At 32.6% G+C, this 22,012-nt stretch overlaps 1 protein-coding gene across 1 annotated transcript in view; it reads left to right on the forward strand.

The window, feature by feature from the left end:
- Positions 1-1,368: 1,368 nt before the first annotated feature.
- Positions 1,369-22,012, forward strand: part of LOC106718799 (unconventional myosin-XVIIIa) — a 146,215-nt gene continuing 125,571 nt past the window's right edge. Inside the window, exon 1 of the mRNA XM_045683188.1 lies at positions 1,369-1,624. The gene's annotated coding sequence lies outside the window, so the exon portion shown is untranslated. The remainder of the gene's footprint in view (positions 1,625-22,012) is intronic.

Raw genomic sequence — 22,012 nt, forward strand, 5'->3', positions numbered from 1 at the left:
CCTTAAATTAAAAAAAATATGATCTTGTTTACATATAAAAATGACTATTGTGATGTTGACGCACCTGTTTTTCGTCGACGAAAACAGGAAATCACGTCACAAAGAAAGAACATCAAGAAATCACAAAAAACGTCGAATGCATTTGAGGCCTAAAGTAAATACAATAACCTATTTTTATCTAGTACATATAAATGCATACTTTAAGAATCTCACCTTGGCAAATGTGATTATTTTATATGTAAATGTAATAGCACGAACTCCGGAAAATTTTGACCCATTTCACATTCACCAAAATTTACATATCTTTTTTTTAAGGAATGAAAATGATTTTTTTTAAGGAATGATAATGATTTAAGTCACGTTATTAAAAATCTAATTATCTTCTTAAAAAATGGCTGTTTATCGACTTATCTGTGTATTTGACTAATCCTATGATTTAATTGAATGAATATCAAAATACAAATATAACTGCGGACTTTCACCAGAACTTCATATAGTAAGTATATTTTAGGTTTCATCGGTAAATACTAAGATTCTACGTAGTTCGGATCTTTACAGTAACATAGCAAAATAAAAGTTTTGTAATTGTTGGCGGGCATCGTCAAACTATTTGCTTTTACCAGTAAGAAATGGCCCACGAAAAATCTTCTTAGAACATAAATCTTTAAATGCAAATTTTATAGCATTATAGCTACTTGAAGCCTAGGTCCACCGTCTGAAATTTGACTACAAACTACAGATGATGTATTCATAAATCGTTATTTGTTAAAAAAATTAATTTAATTAATAATTTCTATGGAATTAATCGAGGACTATTTTATACCTTCTTGGCTTCTTCATTGGAAGCACGAAACGCCATCTAACTAAATCTACGTATTTCACAACTTACAATGTCATTTGTAGCACAAACTACAGTTGTGAAAACGCCATCTATTTTAAATAAAATCGTTAACTAAAACCAGAAACAGTTTTTTTTTGTTTACACTAGATGTCACTGTTGGGGACATCAATGGGGATGAACAACATCTTTAATCTATATTTTAAACTTATTTATTATATTAAATAATCATTAATGTAAAAATCCAGTTTTTTTAATTACTATACTTTTTAAAGAACTTGCCTATGACTATTTCTGAATCTGAACGCACCAGAACACGGCGGGGCTGACATATAATGCTACAAATTTCAATAGCACGACAAGTTATACTGTTTGCCTTGAAATTTTTCACACATTCGAAAGGAACAGGTTTTAGTTGGGTTCTGTTTGGGACGGCCGGTGCCGGTCGTTGCCTGTTTTACTTTTGCTTAGTTTATTCGGAGCGTGTCAATACCGAGTACGTTTGGATACGCCTACGGAACGCGATTTACGACATCTGTCAAGTTAAACAGATCTATGATTTCCAGGTTTTAGTGCATTCTTCCATGAATACTGTGAATTTTGTGTAATTTAAGTGTTGTTACAATGCTAGTGCGTGATATACAATGGTTTAAGTTTTAATGTATTAAACCTATAGTTGTATAATGATTGAAATTCGTTGTGTTGTTGTATTTGGTGTGCTAGTTCATTGAAGGTATCTGGCGAGGATTTTACATCGTTGGGTTTTCGGATTAAAAATACGCACAAGTGAGTAAATATTTATATTAAACGTATAATCGTTGGGAGTAGAGTTCAAAGCAAAATAATACTTATGCTACTGCGTCGTGAAATTTGTTTAGCATAGAAATACTAAGCAACAGTACAATCTTTATGGTGTTAATTAATTTCAGATGTATTGACATAGACGTCTTGCAGTAACAACTATATGTAAAAACATAAGTTAAACAAATTTAGATATTTTAAACATGTTTAAAAGATACAAAATATTATGTCTAATTTAAGTAAGTTTGTTAAGTTACATAAAACAATAATATTTAACATCAATTATTAGATATTTTTATTCTAATGCCCTGCTGTCTCCCACATAATGGGGTGTAATAACATGTATGTTTCCAATAAAAGTTAATGGTTTTCTAATTTCCATTTAGTTTGATTTTATAAGTTATATTATAATAAACTTTCAAGCATGGTCTTGCCCTTATAAAATTTGAAAACCCTTTTAAATGTTTTATATAAAAATATTATTCATAATTTAAATAAGTGTGAGTATTGAAATATTACAAAAGTGTTTTAGAACAATAATTATTATGTATTTTTAAACTAGGAACTCTCCTCAGTTTTTATCCGACAGTTAAATAGACAAAAATGCAGAAGTTAATAAAGAATCTATTTCGTAGAGAGAATATGTTTGGTTAGTGTATTTATAATCACTACATTTATGAACATTCAATTATATCATTTGTATACAATGTAAGTGTATATCTTTTTTCAAAAAATAATAGGTGATCGGACAGCATTCCAAATAAAATCTGATAAATATTTATGAAATATGATATTTTCTCACTTCCGTAACTTTAGTTTAAGAAAATATAGCAATTAGTCCTGTTTTATCTGTTCTTAAACAAGACATGTGTATGTCATACAAATTTTCTTGAAAAATTATAATTAAAATGCTTCCTTTACTTCCTTGAATTTTAAAACTTACATGAAGGCATATATCATCAACTTTAAACAACTTATACCATCATAGAAATGTTTAATCACCATTCTTTAAATATTACTTGTTGAAACTAGGAGATGTTGCAATGTCAAAGTCAAAACAATTTTAAACATATAAATAACAAACATTCAATAATTTTTTTGAACACTGATATTTTAAGTGCACACTTTCCTGATGTCTTCTTCACTCCACCAAGTAGCACAGGGCCACAATGATGTAGAAGAAAAGGGGCCTACAATATATGGTACAAAAATAAGGAAGTAGTTTGTTCTATTTTACCAAGTCATATATGTGGTATTTCGTAAGTACGCTTGTCGCATTTTGGTCCTGTGCGGCGCCGCGTCTGCGAGAGGGGACGCGCGACTCAATCGATATCACGCCCGTCCGCCGACGTCAGCTGAGATCTACACAGATGTTATTACGAGGTTTAGCTTACCATTCATATGTATTGATCCTTATATTTCGTCTTAATTGTTTCTAGATTAAAAGTGTCTAGAATTAATTACTTTGTGAACATTATATCGAAAATATGACGAAAGATCGAGATTCTCTTAACTGAGATGGTTAAAGATGTATGGATGATCCTTGACATTTTTGTAAAGCTATTGTGTTACATGATATATGATGAATAGAAATGTTTGTACATTATTTTATTTTTTTGTTTACAATACTAAATAAAATGCACTAAAGTGCTACTCTTACGATTTTAAGGGCCTTTAGATTACGTAAGTAGCTATAGACCCTGTCAAAACATCGACCTAGTGTAATCAAATGACATCTAGATTACAACGAGCAGAATTAACCGAAAATAAAGTCTTTTATGTATCAAGATTCAATGACTCATTATAAACTATAGCTTCAGACATTTTAAAGTATAATAACTCGTATAATAGAGTCAAAAAAAAAACTAGGCGATTGTTACATGTTCGATGTAATACGATAGTTTTTATTGTCACGCGCGTCCTTTCGCTGAATGCGTATACGGTATGTTGGAACAGGTATGGATTCGACGCGGTTTATATAACTACAACCATATATCGAATCTGGTTTAAAAAGCTGCATTGCAAGCGATGACGTCAAGCCACAATCGGAATGCAATCTGCCCACCATATGCTCTGCTACCCTAGTACTCCAAACGTTTGACAAAGTACTTAAATTTGATACGTTTTGTTTCTTTGACTTCATTGTACTTGGTCTCTCGTATTTTATTATATCTATATTACGTACGTTATATTATTCGGGTTGTAATGATGAATAATACGTATTTATTTAGAAATTAAAATAAATAGTTGTTAATTTAAATGAAATCAATAAACTCGAGTGATTGTAGGTCTATGATACTCAAGGGATGATTACCGATCAAATGATCTCGCTGGTCGAAATCGGTTCAGTTGTTTAGGCTAGAATTGAGGGCAGGCTATCCTTGGTTTCAAACTCAAACCACAAAATGTTAAAATATCGTGACATTTGTGACAAATGCGCATTACTTCATTAATATTAAATACGGCTTTTAAAAACTAGTTTTTAAAGAATTGAATAAAAAACAGAGATCTACGAGGACGTATATATTTTTCGTCTTAGTCCATATAACCATTCATTTCAATATTGCCTATAAATGCCTGTACAAGGATAATTTACTATCAAGTGAGTGTTCATTTAGTGTCCATATAAAAGATATCAAACTGTACATAAGTATGTTGTTGATGTTAACATGCATATTACCGTGGGTTTTTGATACTAAAATCCCCGTTTAAAACATATTGTTATCTCTGTTATGTTAAAGATAATGAAAGACAAGGATGAAGATCTGTTTTAATCAGAGATTTTCGTCTCAGAAACCAACGGTAAATAATAAAGTATACTTTGTTTGTCTTAGTAGAGCCATGAATAAAAAATGACTCGATAATGAGCTTTGAAGCGTCTTAAAAATAAAATTATACAGTTTGAAAAGATATGATTACAGTTATGCGTTTATGATACGATTCTGATGTTGCGGATTACGTACAATTTGTTACTTCAATTTATTTCAACGTAATGTTTGTATTTTTTTTATTCCACTAGTCAATATTTCATCGGTTATGTCCACGTTGTCTAGATTTTAGATAGATCAAGTGGCAAATTTAATTTATTTCCAATTGCACAATTTAATATACCGTAATAACAAACTATAGTAACATTATTGTTATTAAACGAGGAAAATTTGTCAACAATGATGACGTAAATTAAATGTATTCTTGAAAGTGACATCGCTAAAGATGGGAATAGCTTCCACTGCTAAATCACAGTGGAAACTCAGTCTAAATGTTTTATTCGGGCGTTGTTTTATTCTACTAACTTCAGCTACTGCACTCACAACGCTTTATCACGTTAGCGTTCCTAATGAACTGACTGACACGCGCTAACGAACCCGTTAAGTGGAAACACTACGACCATATTGTACATACATCTTGCTGTACTATCATCATTTAGTTGTACAGTCGACAAAATAGGCATATAAATAAATTTATAAGTAGTAATAGTTAATAAATATGACTGACCGTACTTCTACGACACCTCGGGAAAAATAACGAATCGAATTAAAACTATCAAAGACAGACATCCACAATGGAACGCACAAACCTAAATATTGCATTGAAGATTACATTTAACTTCTAAGTGTAGACGAAACAAAAGATGTAAAAATCATACATTTTTTATAACAAGCCCCATAACTATTATATTAACTAGTAATAAACTTATAATTTCTCTTTAGATCCAGTAAATCCTTGATGAAAGTAGATATAAAAAATCTAAAGTGTTAATTAAACCCGACATATTCAGAAATAGTTATAAATGCGAGTGAAAAGTTGAATAAGTTGGTTCTTCTGAAAAGTTTGCCTTCAACAATCTCACTACGCCGTGCTAACGAAGTCATGGTGCATATTTGATGACGTTTATAAATGACAGTGTTGGAAAGTCAAGTCTATGTAACTGAGCCCAGCTGTATTGAATAAAGCTTTTATAAATTGAGCCTAGAAATTAGCTAAGTACTAAAGCTATATGCAAGTTTGCCGGTATGAATATAATATGTTTTATTCTTTAATTAATCTTTGTTAACCTTACAAGTACACAATTACGTAATTATACTAATATTATAAATGCTAATGTTTAGATGGATAGATGGATGTTTGTTTGAAGGTATCTCCAGAACGCCTCAACGGATCTCGATTAAATTTGGCACAGATGTAGAACATAGACTACAGAGTCGCAGGCAACAGCTAGTTTAAAATATTTCTAAAAGTTGTCTTGTGTAAGTTAAATGACACCTAGAGTACTTAACATTAGTTCCGGTCTAAAACATCTAGCCAAGTAAAAATTGGCTTTCAAGACAATATTTCTAATCGTGTACTAATAGTGCTCTTTTAACGTACTACTTAGTAGGCTACTTTATCGTATAAAGAATCGTTACACTTTGTAAAAAAATATGCCTAAAAACAATTTTCGATGAAATGTAATATTAATTATGTTAAAGGCTTCGGTCGAGAATTGTTAATATATAGTGGACAAAAATACGCTTTTATTCAAAATAGCACTACTTTGCAATTTAAATCCAGTCGTTAATACAGTTAATGTGACGCTTTTACACATATGAATCATGACTTAGTTTTGTGAACGGAGGCGTATAGTTACGATTCTCGTACGCGGTTACAAGGCGGCCATACACCGCAGACATTGACCTTACTACCACTGGAAATAGAACCGACCACTATCTATCACTATCTGATTGTGCAATGCGTTATACTTTCGTACTTGTCTCACCATAAGTGTTTGCTTTCAATGACGCTTACGTTAACTCTCTTAATTCAAGTTTTATATCGGGAAAGCGAAAACTGTAATGTTTCGTTTAATTGAATTGTCATCTATGTATAATTTTGGTAGTTTAAATGCGATAAAAAATATAAAGGACATCCTGAAGATTCGTTTTTATTTCTCAACTCTTATTTTCATCTCGTTTCAAAATATGTAATGGATTTTATAGTTTAGGTATTTACGTAAAATAAAGTTTTTGAAATTCTTAACTATGCCTTTATGAATTTACTTATAGGTCTTTAGCCTTTAATGAACTGTCTACGCTAGCCTCCAAATTGCCTAATACATAATTTACTATAAGGCTGTCTGCACACGCCAACCATCACCGCGGATATCCCAGACCCGTTAAATATCTAAACGCATCCGTTCATTCGGTTATATTAGGTCATTGTACTCTACTGCATTGCGGAACGGAGGACAATCGTGCGTAGGCAGACTGTTTCGGGTATTATATCGTAATTTAATGTGTTCACGTAATAAGCATTAGTTATCAAAAGGAAAAGCTATACCTTTAGATTAGCAATCCAGGATATAATAGTGGTGATCCCGCAACAACAATATTTGTTGGGTGTACGAATGCGCTGGGTCGACGGGTGCAATACCACGACCACACAGAAGATAGTGGAAGTAATTTCGCATTTCGTGTGATGAGTGCCGGCCTAATTTAGTCCACGTTCCCTTCCCACCCTTTTTCTATAAGAAAATAATGAGGAGGGAAAGTGGACTTGAGGGGAAGCATAGAAATGTTCGCAATCAGTGCGTCCCTTTCTCCGTTGATTTAAGGTAGACAACGCATCTGCAATTGCAGATGTCCATGGGTAGCGGTCGTTTTGCTATTTCGGCGAATTCAGGTGGCCGTTTGCTCGTTTGGCGCTTTATAATATAAAAAAATAGAAAGAGATAACATAGAAAATATTACTAGACGCAATAAGCTGCCAGTAATTTATTGTTTCCCTCAATTATAGTAGTAGACAGTACACATATGATACATATAAGAAAGAATACAAACTTTTACATTAATTAGGATGATGGGTTGTTGACTTCTAACCAAACTATTTGATGTATGAACTTCCGTCTATATATCATACGAAACCACATGCAAATCAGGTTGTCGGCTAGTGCATGCAGACATATGACAGTGTGTTCAAACTCTATGAACGTCAACTGTAGCCATGACGATGAGTACACTATATTACACTAGCTGTCGCCCGCGACAATGTCCGCGCGCAATTAAAAAAAACTTAATTAGTAGTCTATGTGTTCTTCCAGACTATGTTTAAATAGAATAACTTCATTTGAAATTGTTAATTTAATTGATATTATCACTTATTTTAGAAACAGTAAACAAACGTTTCACAATATTTTCTTAGTTTTAATATACTGTCAAGTTGGACTCACGTTCCCTTTCTATTTCATTGGTAATTCAAATAATACAGAGCATGTCTGTTATCTCTTATAATATCATTAAAGCTAAACATGTTGTTTAGATTGATTTAACAAACATGCGGCAGAACCGGAGCCGCGGAAGCATTGCTCAAATCATGATGCATTGGTACTTCCTACTAGTTACTACTAAGAGTTAAGCACTTGGATAGTTGTTTAATCATTAATTAATATTTAATATTATGCTATTAATGTTTCATTTTAATTATAATATTGATAATTTTTTAATAAACCATACGTTCAATGACGCATTATAATTTTTACACTTCTTCCCATACCTATATATTTAAAACATTCCAAGTTTGGTCTTTGACCACATTCCTCCATGTTGTTGAAATATGTTTATTTTACTTTCGATACTGAATGCATTTCACATTTACAAGTAGACATAAACTCTCAAAGCAAATATCAGCTAGTCATCCGGCTCGAAGGACCATGCGAAGTCAAAGTATGCCGCATGCAAATATTATACGTAGACGGCTTGTAAGACATGTGTCATACCGGCGTTTTGTTTACACATGTGATTGTGTCGTACTCTTCAAATCATTGCTCATGAATGATTTTATTGTTTAAAACAGAATAAATTGTTTTCTTGTTTACGTTATGATGAGAATGGTCCAATAGAGCAATGTCGTAACCGGGGCGGTGAACCCACGGCGTTGCGTATTTGCGGCGTACATGCGAATCGAATTGTTGTGGTTGCGTACGCGCAAATCTTTGAATAAGCCGCTTTTATTATGGCATTTTGTACAGACGTTATTGGAACTAGCAATAGTTGAATTTTTATGTCTATGTGGGGAGACAAACTAAGTTTTCAATGTAATGTCCTGCAATTTACATTTATTTTTCTCGTTATTAGAAATTGCTTAGTATTTTAATGTAAAAGACATAAGCTCTGATAAGTGTTGCAAACATCACTTGACTTTTGACTTTAGGTATTGGTTGATTCTAAATAATTTCATTGGTCGAAATAGGAAATAGTTGGTTCAAGATTTTCTTCAATTTGTGCTTAAAATCTGATTGGTGAGCATTTTAATTTAGAAAAAAACATTAATACATACTGCCGTTATATTCTGTCTGGTCTTATTATAGGTATGAAAACTTATACATTAAATAATACTACTGAAAAAGAGACCTTAGGTACCTGAGATGGGCACTAAAAACACAAAAGGCTGAAAGCCACTGTTCTCTGAAGCGTGCTTGGTACAAAATTTACGTTCCCTATTTTGTCGCCGGCAGATCTCTTGAGAGAGTCTCGGACGGCTTTTCTTACCTTCTAATTCTTTACTTTTGGTTTTATGTTTACGTGACATAAAATTCATTAACTGTACTAAAAGTGCATTTTATAAAATCTTATTTCATAGTACGTCAGTAGTGGCTACTTGTCCTTTTCTACTACACATACGGTTATTTTGGTTTAATTTAATAGAAATTTACTGTTTCTGTGATTTTTAGTTACATGTTTATTTTATTTTGAATTCGAATTTCTTATTCTCATGTCTTGTATTATTTTATAAGTACAAAATGAAAATATTCACAGGAGAAAATATTTCATAAACTATTGATATTTTATTGTTAATATTCTTACTCTGTGGTCTGGCAATACTAAGGTCAGCTGTCTGTGGTTGCGCTAATTTGTACTATTCACCCTTTTCTGGCCTCTACTGGTAAAGTTAAAACGTTTCATTTATCATTATTTCAATGTTGTTTGTATTATGATTATTTATTTAGGAAAAGTAATACACACAGAGAGAAGACCTTACACAGAAATATAAACGGATCTTCCACCTCATGTGCTGTAATTGGAAACGAAATAAACGATATGTAACGGGACTATATAGAATTGTCGTGATTAGAATGCGGTTCTCATATTCAGCAAAGCTCTTCAAATTGCTTGGGCACATATAAAAGCCAAACACTAGCAAATAAAAATTAATTTCCTAGCATGTTTTTGATATCACGTTCCATGCAATGTGTGATTTGTAAACGCACAAAGACAAAAACATAACATACCGCGTGATTAATGTGACTTGTTACGACGATGAACATTCCACGTAGGATTACTACGACTTCGGATAGAAATTACCGATTGTATTTTATTTCATTACCAGCTATTAACCGTGACTCCGTCCGCGTGGAATTAATTAAAAAATCCTAATATGTAGTCTATGTTTTCTATATCTGTGCCAAATTTCATTGAGATTTTTTGAGCCGTTCTGGAGATACCTTGTACAAGGAGATACAAACATCCATCCATCTGTTTATCCAAACATATGCATTTATAATATTAGTAATTTTTTTTAACAATAGTATGTATTTTAATTACGTAATTCTGACAATGTGCATTTTAACTAAAATAAAATCACTACATGTTCATCAATGAACCATAACCCCTTTGGCATATCTGTCTTGTCTGCCCTAATATAATATTAGGTTGACGTGTTTATTCAGTAGGCACACTTCAGCGAAAAATAATTCGAAAATTGCCTACAAAAAATATTGATAAGTTTCGATAGATTATAATGTGTAGAAAGCAAACTGGTTTTTATTCTAAAAATTCAAAACCTATTTATTGGATCTTTTAGGCTGTTCAATTCAAGTGGTATTAGAATACCGTTATGATGACCGGTTAGTATCGATATTCACTAAACTATTAAGTTACGGTATATATTTTTCTAACATAAATTTTTGTTACAAACAGCCAAAAATCGTAAATATTGCAATTCACGTGTTACTTGTTTTATACATGGCTTGCTGTCGCCGCCTATGTGTTCTTCCAGACTATGGTCTCTACAGCTGAGCCAAATTTCATCGAGATCCGTTCAGTCGTTTTGGAGATACATTTTAAACATTCATCCATCCATCTAACTATTCGCATTTATAATATTAGTAAGTTATACTATGAGTGCTTTTCTACGATGATAAAATATAAGGTTGTGGTTATTATTCGTATACAGCATAACGAAATGCCGTCTCTACTAGATTTGGTATTCGTAGACAAGTTAGATTAGAGCCAAAACTACTTGCTAACCCTTCGGAAGACCAAACCAAGGTAGGTACCTACTCGATCGATACTTTGCGAAATCTAATCTGCCATGCCATCTAATCCATACACTTTTGAAGGCGACGTTCTTTGGATAAAAGTGTATAAGCCTTGTTTCAGTCCGCAAAAGATAAATTGTGGATACATAAAGGTGTTAACACTTTCAGTTACACTGATTCACCTTGTGAATTTACATTAATATGTGGAGTAGCATTGAATGTGTTAATTTTTTTGTAAAGCGTTGTTCGAGAGTTGCGAATGTAGGCCGGTGTAATAAAAACTTATACTCGATATCTTAATATCAGACATATCGTTATTTCTTACCAGATGACGGAGCATTTTTTACCAACAGTAGAAAGCTAAGAGGCGATTAAGCTTAATGTAACTTTTATGATTTGCGTTTACTCTTTGCTTGTATTTGCCGTTTTCAAAAAAAAACCAGCTTCTATGTTTTTGGATTTTTATCACAAAAGGAGGGCATTTATAAATGTGGGCTTAAGATGTGATTGTAATTACTGTTTGTTTAAAACGAGGAGTCTAAAGTTTCTATTGGAACCAATTAGCCAAATGTCAACAGCTCTTATTTTGTTTTCTCTCATGCTCTAGAATTAAATAATCTATAATATAAAATAAGGTTTACCCAGTGCCGGCGTTAGGGTAGAGTAGGACGCGATTGGGCGACCGCCTAAGGCGCTTAATAGAAAGGGGCGCCACAGGTCTGAGAATTAACAGTCTCACATAACCCTGTTAAACATGGTAAAATGAGGGCGCCGTAGAAATCTCACCCAGGGCTAAAACTGTCACTTGGTTTGACCTTATCACAAGTTTAATAAAAAAACTAGACTATTGTTAATCTTTACTACAATTTTTCAATTAAAAACCGGTTAGGATTTTATAGCGGAATCTGTACAGGACTATCATATCTCCATCAAGTACTAGACTATCCGCCGTTTGCATAGGTACTTCTCACAATGTCCAAATCGATGATCTTTGTAGGTAGCCCCTGCATAAACTATGTCACCCTATACATAAATGTTTACCTATATATCAGTAGAATTTTGCGTGGTTCCGCAACATGATTGTTTACCATTGTGTTCAATTACAGCACACTTGTAGTTTTTTGTTTGAGCTCGCGACCCGTGCATTATCGCTCGGTGAACTGTATAAAATTACAATGTACTTTTTTTTATCTCGATGACTCACTAGTGATTGCTTACAAATTGTTATTTATGTGTTTAATGATATTAAAGATAATTGAAATGCATAGTTAATATGAGTTTTGTTTCTTTCATATTATTGTTATTTTTTACAATATTTTCCATTTTTAAAATTGGATTATTTTTTATTTCAATTAACAAGTTCTTATTAATGAAGTCATGGTTACATAATCTGTGGCTTTGTTACTTCTTTATAAGGTTAACGAATAGTTTTTGTCTCGTAAGCAAGATAACATTATGATGTAAATATGCTAATTCTTTTTCAACTTGAACTTGATATGATGTCCTTGACCAGTTTCTTACAATGTTTATAAATAACGTAAGAATTTCTATGCAACATTTTTGTTACTATATACATTGTTGTTTAAAAATTTAGGTGTCCACTTGACGTTTGTCACCATTTAATACAGTGAAACCTGGTTAAGTGAGACATCAAGGGACCTGCAATGTCGTTTCACTTATAGAGGTATTCCACTTACCCAGTGTCTCAGATATACAGGTATAAATAAATATCTGTCTCATTTACAGAGGGTTCCATTAATAGAGGTGATAATACAGGTTATTTCAGGTTATTTCAGTTATTTCAGTTTGACATTTTTCAAATAAACATCTGTATGATAGTAAAGCGAAACTAAAACTGAAGGTAATTGAAGCTCAAAATTTGTACTTACGTACTTGGAATTACGTGTGGAATTTGTGGGTAGAATAAGAATGAGTAAACAAACAATGTTATCTCAGTTACAGAGGTTTATGCATATAAAATTTACTCGCTGTCTCAGTTATAGAGGTAACTATGATGATAAATCGAAAGAACAAATCCCAGATATAGAGGTTTACCTCGTCCCACTAACAGAGGTAATTCAGTGCCAAAGTGTTGGGACCTCAGCATGAGTTCCAGTTATGGAGGTTTCTCACTTATCCAGGTCCCACTTAACCAAGTTTCACTGTATAAAAAAAATAGCACAGCGATAGAGTCGTTTTGAGTTGCGAACTGTTAGTCACCAGGCATTTAGTGGCTTTTCGGCTCACTTAGTTATAGTACATCCCGATGAGCTTCGAGCTGCCAATTTAATTGTTGAGCTGCTGATTCAAATCTATGTGACCGTCACTTTTGTACCGGTTCAGAGCTGATTTCCACACGTCTACCGTGTATGGTGTCTGATCGTGCCATTACTCACGGGGTTGTATTTCATTCTTGCTTCTTGCATGTTACATTATCATATTTTTTTAACTTCAATTTCCGCAACCGTACTATTGTGATTTTTATTCCGCCTTTTTTAGTTCCATTGTCCAATAGTTATTTCCGGTATGCCAATTTTAGTGTCACATGCTTTCCGGTGACTTAATCATTCTTGTCTCAGTATATTTATATTTACTACAGCACTGGTTTAAAATAATACATTTTATAAGTATTCAAATGTCATACAAAATTTTCATCGATTACCGAAGACTGGTGACTATTTGTGACGATCAATTTTGCGAAACGGTTTAAATATAAGTGTTAGATTACACATTGTTATCTTATTGCTTCTTCGGAGAAAATGACACGCAATACCTTTCGAATAAAAAAGGATTATGAAAATCGGACATCCAGGGGCGGAGTTATGAAGGAACAAAAAAACATACAAACGAGTTGAGAACCTCTTTGAACTCTGTTAAAAATGTGAGAGGTGTTAATATATTTTTGTACACACTTTCCGGCAGTGTAAACCATGATGATGACGTCTTTTTTTTTACTATTTAATAAATGATTTGTCTTGACATGCTATCTCTTATTATGTCTAACCTCTTCTTTGATATTTATTTCAACATAAGCGATGTCCTTTAGGAGCACACACACGCCTTCGTTACTCGGTTAATTCCATCAGGGGAGTCATTAGGCATGTGTTGACGCATTTCTTGTCGTCTAATTCAATCACTATATCTCAGTTGCGTGACTATGTCGTATGAGATAATGTTTAATTACACACTGAACATTATAACGAACGTAAGTAAACAACTTTAGTTTAAATCACTTAGGATATTAATATGCGTGCAGTATTTAGTAAAGGCTAGTTCTTTAACACATTTAGTGGATTCAACCTGAGTCTCCACTACAGTACGTGATGATCGTACTGTTATTGAACAGTGTTAAAAAATAATAAAGCAAATGATAACAGTTTATAAGCATTTTAAAGTGGGAACAAAATAAATCTTTGTTCATGATATGTGTGCTTAATGAGCGCAGTTTTGTAAAATTTTTAATAACTTTTAAGGTCTGGAACAGTATAGAGTTAGATAATTTGTATGCTGACATTTTTGTAGATTGCATAAATGTATATTTGTGCTGTATTTACTTAGCAAACTGCTTAACAAATAAATAATGATATAGTTATAAAACATAGTCGTAAAGTTTTGGTATCGTGAGTCACGATAAAGAAAAAGGTTTGATAAGGACCTCCCGTAGATATAGTAGCTTTCTTTATTTTCCATGTATTCAGACAACGATTAGTATTATAGTCGTATGAATAGATCTGTATAGGAAGAAAGAAATTTCTGCAAGTCGACTGGTGTTGCGGATGTAAATGGACGTTGCTATTCACCTCGGTGTTCTCGCCGCTCGTTTGCTTGTGTTGCGGCTTCGGGATTGTGTACAACCTTTTTGGAACATTTTTAAAATCCATATCTTTACGTTTAGACGTTTTGTTTTACATCTTGTTCTTTTTTTTTATTAACGTCATCGCGCGTTATTCAAATCGTATATCATTTTGTTAACTATGTTATAAAGTTTTAATAAGTAAGAAAAAACTGTGATCTAAAAAGAAAACATTATATATGTATAAATAACCACGGAAGCATCAGCTTAGTCATAAATCAGATTACCTTGATAAAGTTCAAAGCAAAATAATAAAATGAGATCAGACGTTTACTCCTGCTAAAAGATACATGGCATTTTATAGCGTAATGTGCATAGCTTTTACGATTTATTAAACGGAGGTTACTCACATCATTCTTATTCATAATCTTATCATTCAACAGAGATCATTTAACTTCACGATTTGAAATTGAATACGAAGGTATAATTCTGAGAAATTATGATTCGATCTTTATGTAATACGGGCGTCACCTTCCTGTGACGTCATCGGTCAATACCGCTAGGTCCCGGGGGCTACGCGTGCGGCGTCATCGCGTCTGGAACGCGAACTATTGAGGCCACTACCCACTGACCGCGATTTACATTGTTTTATACTACTCGCCTTTTAACACTTTTCTGTTAGTCATCCCTTGAACTCTGGTTATTTTATGCATCTGTAGGAAAATAGTTTGATTTAATTTAAAAATTATAAATGAATATGTATTATTTTTATAAGTTAACTTTCGTTTTCAACAATTTCGTAATGTTTCTAAAAACCGTCTTTGGAAATATTATTTTAATATAGTTTTTTTGTAAATGCTCATCATTTTTTTGTCGTATAAAATTGCAGCACATTTCTGTCCAATTTGCTCAAAACCTAAATACCTTAAGATAGAGGATGAAAAGATAAAATGCGTTTTGTTTTTGAACTTATCGTTATACAGAGGGACGCGGTATGGGGACATTGTTTTATAGTGTAGTTATATTTCCAGTACACAATGTGCAATCAACAGCCGTAGACAATGCGTTCGGAATACGCTACGAGCTCTTTACGAAGGGAGGGTTTTGAACGATCGCCAATAGACTGACTCAGTGCGCCAGGCTATAGTCTCCATTCTTTTTATTTTTACGTAAAACTTACTATGTACTGCAATACTTTTGGAATGCGGCTTCTGTACAGTAACATTTTATTTAACTTAATTTTGATTGCTAGATATAGTGTTGAACGAATTTTTCAAATATTCAGAAGTAGAAAAGAACAATATCAATACACTGTTTTTAGTTACTATTCTTTTCAGATCATGTTTTTTGTACCTAAACTATCTTTTTACCCTTTAAACGAATAAAAGTCTAATATTTTCTATCACATTCTCCGACAACACTAATTGTCTTACTAATATTGTAAATACCTACGAATGTTTAGTTGTATGGATTTATTTTTGTTAGAAGATATCTCCAGAAAAACTTAACGGATTACGATGAAATTGGCAATAGATGTGGAACATAATCTGCAAAAACACATAGGCTATTAATTAAGTTTTTATTTTAAATTCCGCTCGAACGGATTCGTAGGCCAGTATTTTATAAAAATATATAATGATAGTTTCTGTAATGTTCAAAGTTGTTCAATTGTTTCATTATTTTTAATTATGTAACGTTTTCAAAAGGACAAAGTTAAAAACTTCAATTAGCCATACAACTCGACCCGACCTAATTTCATTCCGCAATGCAGTCCGCTAATTAGCTGGCAAGGATCAAATGACCTAAGCACAACTAACCGAGATAATCCTTTTAATTAGTGCGCACTTCGTATAATACCAGTAGATCCGACAACTAGAATTAAAATGAAACTAATAAATAAGTAAAATAAAAATTTTACGTATTTTTTTTATATTGGTACAGAGGAAGAAGAATTAGCATTTTACTGTATTTGATTATTATGAAAAGTGTTGTTTTAATGTCTGTTTAAATATATCAATATGACCAAGTATTTTTAGGGTAGGAAATTGAGACTGGTAACGGGTTTAAATCTTTTACAGTACACCCAAAATAAAGGTCAAAAAGGTCGTACGTATTCATCTTATATAGTATACGTCTAATGGTAGAATCATACCAGTGTTCTCGTGATAGTAAAAGGCAGTTGCATGATGAGCATCAACTTTGTATGAGGCATTGAATATTAAACATTTCTACAGCACGTGTCTTCCAACCACTAGGTCACATACGGATTAAATGCGGACACCATTGTTGGTACGACTGTATGCGTATGCATTCACACTCGCGTCGGATTAATTCAATGCACACACAGTTATAGAATGTGTCGACAGTTAGTGTAGTTCACACGAGGGTAGTACAGTGAGGCAGAGCAGTACTGATTATTGTTTGAACGGACACTTACTGTACGGTAATTTGCCCGTCATATTCGAGTAGCGAAATCGCTGATCGAAAGGTCAAAAATCTAAACAACTAATAATATCTTTTGCTATGTTGCGAGCTTTTTATGAATTTATTCCCATATTATATATATTCACAATTCTACAAGCGAAATCACTAATCAAATGTGAATTGGTCTACGGACCCTGTACTTTTCCGTCTCGGCCTTCTTTTCTCTTTGCTGCCTTCGTGTGAAACTAGCATCAGACTAGGCTATCTGTTGCTTATAACGGTGCCATTATAGTGACAGCGCTGTAAGCGTGTCTAATAATTTCGCTTTGTTGTGCGGAATTGAGCTTGATCGACGTACCGTGCTTTAACGGAAACTATTTGATTGGGTTTACAGCAAATTGTAATGTTTTGCAAATCTTCTGATATTTTTATTGAAACACTAGCTGTCGCCAGTGACTCCGTTCGCTTGGATAAAAAAACTTAATTAATAGCCTATGTGTCCTTCCCAACTATGTTCTACATCTTTGCCAAATTTCAGCGAGATACATGCAGCCGTGCTGGAGATAACTTCTAACAAACATCCATCCATCCATCCGAACATTTGCGTTTATAATATTAGTAAGATAAGATTCATGTAGTGTTTATTGCGGTTCCAAATTGTTGACTTATTGAAGTTTAGTTACTTTGCTCAAAGGTCGGTAAAGCTTCTGCAGTTCCTCTAGTGTTATGGATGTCTTTGGGCGTCGATGCACGCTCGTTTGTATATTAAAAAAATATTTTTAGTCTTGGTTTGCATTGAAATGGATCCACCATTAGTTGCTTTTTTGACAAAACAAAAATTAATGGTACACTAAAGATTGCTACTCGGAGCTTTAAAGGCTATTTATACAGTTACAGAGAATATAATTTTGAATATACAAAATATTCATATTTGAAAATACGAGAAATATATGTACCTAGAAGTATCAACTATGTATTTGTCTCGTATTTTTGTCGAGTATATTAAAACTTTATACAATCATTGCTACATTAGCTTAAATAAATTAAAAAAAAAAATAACGTGCTGAAATTACCTTTCTAATCTGTTTTTAGCCGACTTCAAAAAGAAGGAGGTTATCAATTCGACTGTATTTTTTTTTTTTTTTTTTTTTTTTATGTGTGTTACCGCGAAACTCCGCCCCTGGTGGTCCGATTTTGATGAAAAATATTTTAATCGAAAGGAAGTGCTTGCAGGTGGGTCCCATTTTTTTGTTTTTTTTTTTAAATAACTAGAAGACTAGTAGATTTTGAATATAGCTTCAAAATTTGTTGCGACAATTAGGGACATTTTTGCTTTCAGCGCTTACGTAGGCTAAACTATAGGACCTACATAAAAATGATGTATGGCGAATTGTAGCTCTTTAAATGTGCTAAATAAAAGTCAGCGATAGCATATATCTATCTTTTATAGTTTTCTTACAATAACCATTTTTTTCTTCAGAAACATCAATTAAATTCATGCTCTATTTCCGACACTATTATTCGAGTTCAGTATTAACCCTTATGTAAATAAACATGTTCATTGTCAAGAGAATTTAATGTAGATTATATTTGCAATTGAAACTATATCATTCTGTCTAATAGTTTAGGAGATATCGTAAGAATAAAATTACGCGGATACGAAAAATACTACACGAAAAGCACAATTTTGCTTTCTGGGCTTACGTAGGTCAAACTATATGACTTACATAAAAATGATGTATGGAGTAATTATAGATCCTTAAATTTGCTAAATAACAGTCTTCGGTGGCATATATCTATCATCTATGGATGTCTCACAAAAACCATGTTATTGTGAACAAACTTCGATTAAAATGCACACGAAAAACAGCGTCGTAAGCTTACGGCGCTATTATATTATATTCGATATGAATCCTTATCCAAATAAATATGTTTGATGGCTAGAGTATTAAATGCAGATTACATTAGCCTTTAAACTATGTAATTCTGATCAATAGTTTGGGAGATATTAAATAATTAAAAACTACGCGCATTCGAAAAATGCTAGTGCGGCGCGCGGCTGGACAAAATTAAAGGCACGCTACGATGTATTAGTTCGGTAATTTTCAATTTGTATACCGATTTTGATAATTATTTCATTGTTTAAAGGATAAGTGGTTATCTGCTGCATTCTAAATTAGTTTTTGAATTGAAGTACACACATATCAAATAGGAAAGTCCTTTTCTTTATTTGTCTTATTTATGTCTTTATATGTATTAAGGAAATTTGTAATTGAACTTCAAATTCACTAAAAATTGTGAAATAAAACAAAAATTTTAAGAAAAAAAAATAGCCGACTTCAAAAAAAAAACAATCTCAAACAAAATGCACTCAAAAGTAACCTAAAAAAACCAATTTCAAACAAAATGCACTCAAAAGTAACCTAAAAAAACCAATTTCAAACAAAATGCACTCAAAAGTAACCTAAAAAAACCAATTTCAAACAAAATGCACTAAAAAGAAACAAAATAATGTCATGAAAACTCTCTAAACTCTAGTAGTAGTAGTTAGTAGTAGGGGCTCAGTTTTCCGCAACTCCACGACAAGCGCGTATTTTGCGTGTCTCTAAACTCTAAAGAAAGTTCTCTTCTTTCTTGTAACATGTCTATATTGTATAATTATTGTTATTTTGGAGTCGGTTTCGGCCTAAGTAGGGACATAAACGTAAGTATGTCTAATACATCTCAAATATAAAATGTCACCTATTTACTTCGGCCGACACCGACTGCGAAATAACAATAATTATACAATATAGACATGTTACAAGAAAGAAGAGAACTTTCTTTAGAGTTTAGAGACACGCAAAATACGCGCTTGTCGTGGAGTTGCGGAAAACTGAGCCCCTACTACTAACTACTACTACTAGAGTTTAGAGAGTTTTCATGACATTATTTTGTTTCTTTTTAGTGCATTTTGTTTGAAATTGGTTTTTTTAGGTTACTTTTGAGTGCATTTTGTTTGAAATTGGTTTTTTTTTAAGTATTAGTTCCTAAAAACATTAACTTTGAATTTAATCATGCTTGTTTCTAACTTCAAGAAATCGTGATAATGACAGGAATTATGATTAAGTACCGACCTAATTTCATTTTAACACGGAAATGTACAATAAATCGTACATAATAGGTCGTTGTGTGCCCACTGAATTCTGTGTGTTGCAAAATTTTGTTTGCTGTTCATATTCAGAACAATGGATCGGTGATTGTCGCAATACGTATCGTAATCGTACACGTTTCTAATGGAAAATGTTCTTATTTTGTCAGAACTTTATGTTCTACTAACTATCGCCCGCGACTCCGTCCACACGGAACAGTTTTTTAGCAAACAGTTTAATAAGTAGCCTATGTGTTCTTTCAGACTATTTTCTATATCTGTGCCAAATTTCATCAAGATCCGTTGAACCTTCCAGAGATACCTTCTAACAAACATTGGAATTTACAATATTTTTCTTTTTATATCATAAGGTGGCAAACGAGCAAGCGGTCAGTTGAGTCCGCCTAAATAACAAAGTGACCGCTGCCCATAGACATCCGCAATTGCAGACGTTGCCTACCTTTAATTGACGATTAAAAGTATGTGAAAGTATTCGACATAAACTAAGAGCTGATTGTCTTCAACATACATATATATGTTTACTTCCCGCCATATAACTTGTAATAAATGTCGTTGTTGTTGTAACCCTCTGTAAACAAATTATTTTATATGTTAAGGAAGTCCTCTTTTAGGTTCACTGTTGGAAGTTTGGGCTTTTTTATTAATGTTTTAATTAATTTTATTAATGGTTTGGCATATTTAAACAAAAATAATAAATTTTATGCATTTGAAAGACAATTAATTTTTAAAATTAAATCCCCACATCAACATTATAAAACTTAAGAATCTTTTATAATACATATCTAGTCCAATGCAACAGGTAATTACTAATTATGGATGTTGCACAAACTCGATATTATCTATAGAAAGTTTTTATCTGTCCATTGTAATTAATGCCGAAGTGTACACGTCTTGACGAACAGGAATATAAACGTAAAAAACAATCGCTGCATGTAAAAAAAATCTCCTGAATGTGAAAGTTAACTTTGGTTTTTTTATAAGACAGATTCTAAATTAGTAAATTGTTGCACGTTTTTGGTCTGATAAGAGACACGTACAATTTATACGTGAATACTATATTAAGTAACTTCAAATTGGTTTATGTGTTACTGGGGTATTGCTGGAATTGGTGCTTTTGTTTACGTATTTAAAAAGTAAGAATTTTAAGTTCTTTCATTTAGAAATAAACACTACATTCTGCATTTGAAACATATGTGTGGAAGATTATATATCTTTTCTGTGGCTTAAAATTGTATATTTCTTAAATAATTTTAAGATTTTTAAAAAAACATTAATTGTCACGCTTCGCATCATGAAGCGCGTTCCAATTTTATTTGTAAGCCATATTGAAATGTACAATATACTCTCATTTAAAAAAAAAAACAGAATAAAATAAGTATAAAAGAAGTTGTGCAATAAGGAAGAAGTATGAATAAAAATAATAAAATATATATGAAGTATATAATTTTGTGAATGTTGGTATATAGCGGCAGTCAAAAGGTCACAATATAATGCCAAAACAGGTTTGGTTTTAACACTGCCTTTTGTTTGATGTGAACAACGCATGTGACTCATCGACTATTTGGGAAAAGGAAGCATGTATCAGGATATGTACAAACATACGGGTTACCAGATTTTATCACTACTACCCATAGATATATGCAACAATATGATGAAATAAATTGTGGTACCTTTTGGAGAAGAGTAGAAATCTTGAGAAGGGAATTTATCCCC

The sequence above is a fragment of the Papilio machaon genome, chromosome 21, assembly GCF_912999745.1.
Source record: "Papilio machaon chromosome 21, ilPapMach1.1, whole genome shotgun sequence".
Taxonomy (NCBI): domain Eukaryota; kingdom Metazoa; phylum Arthropoda; class Insecta; order Lepidoptera; family Papilionidae; genus Papilio; species Papilio machaon.